Raw genomic sequence first — 6334 nt, forward strand, 5'->3', positions numbered from 1 at the left:
GGCGTCAAACCTCGGTGGCCGGCGCGGCGAATGGATGCGCGCTGGCGGGAGGTGGTGCTGGGCGGCGCGGCGGTCTGGCGGCGGCGCGTCGCTGTGGAGGGCGCGGGTCGGCTGCGGGTTGGTGCTCCTCGCCGCGAGGGAGTTTGTGGATGGCTAGATCCGAGCGAGCTGATCCGTTTTCGGCCCGGATCTGGTGCGTCTTCAGCGCTGGCCGACGTCCTTGGGGTGCTCACGGCAGGGAGTGCGGCGGTTGTCTCTGGATCCTTGCGTGGAGCGTAGCAGGATGGAGGATGGTGCGCCAGCACTGGCGGTGGCAGCGGTGCAAGCGCACCCATGGCGGCGGCGGCGCTGCGAGGCCTTGCCAGGAAGGGTCTTGGGGGGCAGCGGGCGTTCGATTGCTGCCGTGTGAGGCGTGCGGCGATGCCTCGGCGGTGTGGGTGTCGGAGGGTGGTCGGAGGTGTGGGTCGGATTCATTCTGGTGGCAGTCCCCTGGCGTGGGTGAAGGCGACCGTGGCGGAACTGGCTTTGCACCGCTCGGTGGTTGCTGCGGCTCCTAGTCGATGTTGAAGGTGATGGCTTTAGGCGTGTTCCCTCGGCAGTGAGGGGGGCTTCGATGGCAAGTTGTTGCGGTGGCGGCGGTGCGAGGCATCTGATCAGGACTGGCCGGGATCTTGGAGACTTGGAGATGTGCAGAGCTACGGATGGAAATCATGTTCAGTTGTGGCCGGACCGACGTTGATGGCACATGCGGGTGTCATTCACCTTCCTGGAGGCTTCGCCGAGTGCAACGCCATCTTTCTCGCGACCTCGTATCGGCAGCTGTCTCCGGGACGAAAGCCTTGATTCGTAGGATCGGCATGATGGCAACGTCTTTGAGGTTGTTACTCTGTTGGGAGCATTGTGCTGGAAGACTCGAGGTCCCATGATGCGCTCCTCCGGTGTTCACCGCTACCCGGATCTTTCTTCTTCGACGCCATGTACGATCGTCGCTGGCTACTCCAAGAAAGCTGGAGTTGCTGTTCTTCGGAGGTCTTCAGTGTCGGCCGAGACGCGGCAAGGGGCTCGGTGTTGGGTAGGCTTCTTGTGTCGTAGCCATGTTGTTGTGTTTGGTTGTCCTTGTACGAACCGGGTGTGGAGTTGGTCACCTTCGTTCTCCGCAGCGAATGGTTGACGTTGTTGTATGTCTTATTTCTCTTCTTCTATAAAGCTAAGGTACGCAATTTACGTACCCCGAAAAAAATATCCAAACCAGTTATGAACAAAATGGATAGAAAATTAGGCTAGCCAATTCTTTTTGTTTATTTTTACTTTTGCAGCATACCGACAATTAGATGAAAATTACAGTTTTGAACTTTTGCAGCATACCCAAAATGGATAGACATATTTTTGAGCTTCTAATTCTCTAAATGAAAAAAGTATATATCTCAATTTTAATTTATATTCATGGCAAATTACAATTCAGTGGAAAAATATCAATTTTATACATTATATTCAGTACATACCATCTTATTCAATAAAAAAAGCAATTTCTTTTCAGCATTTCACCAAACATGGTGGGTGCACCGACAGTGATGCTTTTGTCAACCCAGGCACCATAGGAGGCGTTGGCGACGGGGGCGACGAATACCGACAATGGGAGGCAGGGTGAGCTCAGCGATGTCAAATCCGGCTCGATTTCTCCTTCCTAACAGCCACTTGCCTCCAAATTAGTCGTGGCGCGGTGGCACATCACTTCTTACGCCATGGGCGCCGGTGGCAAGGCAACCCCGGACGAAATTACAACGTCGTGGTGGGGCTATGACAGGAGACGGAAGAGAGTCAAGAGGGAGCCTGCATTGAGGTGGAGGCACAAGCGGTGCACTCGAGGACCGGCCATGGAGTCCCGGCTTCTAGAGCGCGTCGGGGGGGCAGCAGCTCGCGCTTGAAATTTTCACCGGGGCAGTTCACCATTCGCCAAAGTGCTCTTGTGAGCTCGAACTCGCATGCACCCTTTGCTACAATAAAATTCAAAATATATTAAACAAATTTTAAAAAAATATTTTTTTTAAGACAAACTTTGATGTGTGTTTCAAGTGTGTGCAACTGTTCGTGATGGAATGTCATTCATGAAGGTCTCGGCAAAAGAAATAAAATCGATGCTCCAAATGCTTCCAAAACCAATCTATTTGGACTATCAGTTTTGTTCTTTTTCCCAAACCTCCATGAATGTTATTCCAACGTGAAATTTTGCACGCACGTGAAACATACATCAATGCTTGTTGCTAAAAAATATATTGAATTTACTGAATTTATTTTAGATTTTATTGTAGCGAAGGGTGCACATGAGTCCAGGCTCCGGCACCACCGACGTAACAAGACTAGAGTGAAAAGTCACTTGGCCCCGACACCATCGCAACAACCACCAAAGGAAAAAAATGACGAATCACTTTCTGATCCAAGCTTGATGTTGCTCTATTGCTGATATGCAGTTTTGTGGAGCTTCAAGGTGGATCGCCGAAGGCAAATCCATTCTTGTTCGACGAATCAGATCAGGGCAACACCTCGAACGCGCCATCAAACTCCAGACCTAGCATCGTTGCACAACTAAGGCGTCGGAGGAGGAAACTATACCTGTAAGCCACGAACCCCAAACCCCGCACACAATCCACCATCTTTTAGATGCAGATCACAATCTGCAAAGACTGGACTACCTCCCAAGCTCCGCGCCGGCACTGAAGCCAACTCGTTACAATGTCGGAGCCCGAAGACACAACTCCATCACGAGGATGCCGCCGTTGCCACGTCATTCTTACTTGAACATACTTGTTTTTTAAATTCATCTACGACCATGGTACCGATTGCCTCGGTGGGAAGGATCTGAATCTTTTTTGTTCGGCGCTCCCATCACCATTGCCGAAGTCAAGACGATGAACGACTAAAAATCTAAAAAATAAAAACTAACGCCCACACGTGTGGCATCTTGCACATCACCCACACGCCTCCATCACCATTCATTTTGCCACGTATGAACAGATGACATGAGCAGGAATCTTTTTGGTTTTTGGCTTAAATTTTTTTTATCTTCTAATTAAAAAATTGAATTAAAAATCTGTTTTCACCATTAAATCCGTCTCGACGAGATCTTCAAAACTAGACCCCATGTTGATATGTTTTGACGAAAAAAATTTGCCCAAAAGTTACCATGATGTTTACAATATAGTTGGCATAGTGTTTAAACTAAAGTTGCCATGCGGCAATTTTAGTTTGTAGAGCATGGCAATTTTACTTTTTTGATGATGGCAATTCCAGTACTTTGAGTATGAAAATTATTTTTTGTATGAACCATGTCAATTTTAAGTGCATGTATCATGGCAATTTTAGTTTATGGTTCATGGCAAGTCTAGTTTCTTAACTTCCCGTTTTATAATATGTCAAAATTTAACTTTTAAATGTAAAAAAACAGCTGGAACATATCATGCCAGCTTCAATGTAAACATCATAGTTATTTATATGCAATAGACATGGCAACCTTTAACTAAAAAATATTCGTTGAAATATATTGATATGAGATCTAGTTTCGAAGATCTCGTCGCAAGGGATTTAACGGATCTTCAATCGGATTTCTCACTTAAGAGATAAAACATTTTAAAAACTAAAAATCAAAAAAATTCTCACATGGATGCAGGCGATGACGTGGCACGGTCTGTGTGTTATAAAGCGTGTGAGCGGGTTTGGCTTTCACCACATGTATGGGCGTTAGCGTTATCCAAAATCTAAACTACACAATTCACATGCATAGATCTGACGACCCCCCCTCACCAGGCCGCCGGCGGAGGGAGGCCGCCGGAGGAAGGCGGCGAACGGACTCTCCCAGGGCGGGTGGGTTTTTCAGCCGGCCGCCTGAGAGGAAAAACGACTCGTGTCTTAGCCAAAGGTTGATATGCTTCGTCGCCAGGTACGGTCGTACCGGTACCGGTACTGGTAGAAAAGTCATTTTTCGTCGCTCCCACTTCCACTCCTATTCCTCGTGTCAAAGCGCGCGTCCCAAGCTTGCTCGAGTTATTACCGCAAATGGAGCTGCAGGAAGACGTGCGTGCCACGGATGAGAGCCAGCCTCACTTCCTGATCGTGACGTACCCGGCGCAGGGCCACATCACCCCGGCGCGTCACCTCGGCGCCGTCTCGTGCGCGCGGCCGCCGGTGCCGGCGGTGCGCGCGTCACCATATGCACCCCTGTCTCGGCCTTTCGGAAGATGTTCGCTGACGAAACAAGCGCGGTGGGCGGCGACGAGATAAGGGAAGAGGGCGGGGTCGCATACGCCGCTTACTCCGACGGCTATGACGGTGGGTTCGACCGCACCGCGGGCGACTACGCGCACTACATGTCGCAGGTGAGGCTGGAGGGAGCGCGCACGCTGTCCGGGCTGCTCCGGCGCCTCGGCGATCGCGGGCACCCCGTCACCTGCGCAGTGTACACGCTGCTCATGCCGTGGGTGGCCGGCGTTGCGCGGGCGTACGGCGTGGCCGTCGTCGCGGTGTTCTGGATCCAGCCGGTCACCGCGCTCGCCGCGTACTACCACTACTTCCGAGGGAGCCGGGAGGCCGTTATGGCGGCCGCCGCGTCGCGTGACCCGAATGCCGAGGTGTGTATCCCGGGCCTCCCGCCGCTCCGGTACCGGGACCTGCCGTCCTTCCTCGCCGTCACCTCGGACGACGACCCGTTTGCCTGCCTGATCCCGGAGTTCCGCGAGCTCATCGACGCGCTCGACGGCGACTCCGAGAAGCCCCCGACGTACGTCCTCGCCAACACGTTCGACGCCATGGAGCCTGATGCGCTGGCTTCGCTGAGGCCTCACGTCGAAGTCGTATCCGTCGGTCCCGTGCTCTCGTTCCTGCACGACGGCCACGAGGGCAACAGTCCAAACGACCTGTTCGACCACGATGGCGAAGGCTACCTCCACTGGCTGGATACGAAGCCGGCCAAGTCGGTGGTGTACATCTCCTTCGGGAGCACGTCGGTGATGAGCAAGACGCAGGTCGCCGAGATAGCGGACGCCATGAGCCAGTCCAACAGGCCGTTCCTGTGGGTGCTACGGAAAGACAACTGCAGGGACAAGGACGAAGGCGACGCGATCAAGGGACTCCTCGCAACGGCGTCGGCGGCCACGTACGACGACGACGACGACGACGCCGGCGGCATGGTGGTGGAGTGGTGCGACCAGGCGCGCGTGCTCTCGCATCCGTCGGTGGGGTGCTTCGTGACGCACTGCGGGTGGAACTCGACACTGGAGCGCGTGGCCTGCGGCGTGCCCATAGTTGCGGCGCCGCAGTACTCGGACCAGGGGACGAACGCGTGGCTCGTGGAGCGGGCGCTGGGCGTAGGTGTCCGCGCCACGGCGCGCGCGGAGGACGGCGTCCTGGAGGCCGGGGAGCTGAGGAGGTGCGTGGAAATCGCTACGTCGGAGGCGGTGACGTCGCGCGCCGCGTCGTGGAAGGAGGAGGCGAGAGTGGCCGTGGCCGACGGCGGCGGCTCGGACCGGAGCCTGATGGAGTTTGTGCAGCGGATTGCAGGCGGTAGTACCTGAAATTGTTACTGCGGCTGCACGTTTATTCCGGTTAGTTACTGTTGTGAGTGTACCGCGGGAGATTGTGACTGCCCTGCCCATGGAAGGATAAGAGGATCGAAAGCTGAAGCGAAGTGATTGACGCGATGCTTATCGTGTCCGGATGTCTCTCTCTTTCGGTCATTCTTAAGACGGAGGACAGGGCGATGTATGGAGATGCACAAAGCCGTATGTATGGCAGGCGAGCAGTTATGTACTAGTACTAGCTTTGTTTGTCTACTAGTAAGCGTGCACGTGCAATGCACGTATAATCTAATCTATAATAAAAAACATCTATTTTAAATATTACTTTCTAGCCAATCTTTTTTACCGAGCCTATGAGTCTTTGGTAGCGGAGATCAAGCATTTGAGGTCTTTTCGTATGACTCGTATTACTCATCTCAATCAAAATCAGAATGTGGTTAGTGTTATTTTTGGCTAAATTATCTAGAACTGAGTAAAATGGTTATTTGGTTGGCCTCATAACCTAGAGAGGTTACTGATTTATGTAAGGAGGATTGCAATTTTGATCTTCGTTGAATAATACAAGTTCTACCCACAAAAGAGTCAATCCGAACACGCCAAATTAAAAATGACCAAAACGGCCATCCATAGAAAAATGAATTCATTGGATGGTTGGATAGTTAGGTGGATAGTAGTATTCCCAGCATACCAAGGTTCAAGTCTCATCCTAAATTTATTTCAAGATTTTCGGCGATGCACATTCAGTGGGAGGAAACGTTCCCGTCGAT

General features: G+C 52.2%; 1 pseudogene; it reads left to right on the forward strand.

The window, feature by feature from the left end:
• Positions 1 to 3812: 3812 nt before the first annotated feature.
• LOC119328705 lies at positions 3813 to 5912 on the forward strand (annotated as a pseudogene).
• The last annotated feature ends 422 nt before the right edge of the window (positions 5913 to 6334 follow it).

Source organism: Triticum dicoccoides, chromosome 1B, assembly GCF_002162155.2.
Source record: "Triticum dicoccoides isolate Atlit2015 ecotype Zavitan chromosome 1B, WEW_v2.0, whole genome shotgun sequence".
Lineage (NCBI taxonomy): Eukaryota > Viridiplantae > Streptophyta > Magnoliopsida > Poales > Poaceae > Triticum > Triticum dicoccoides.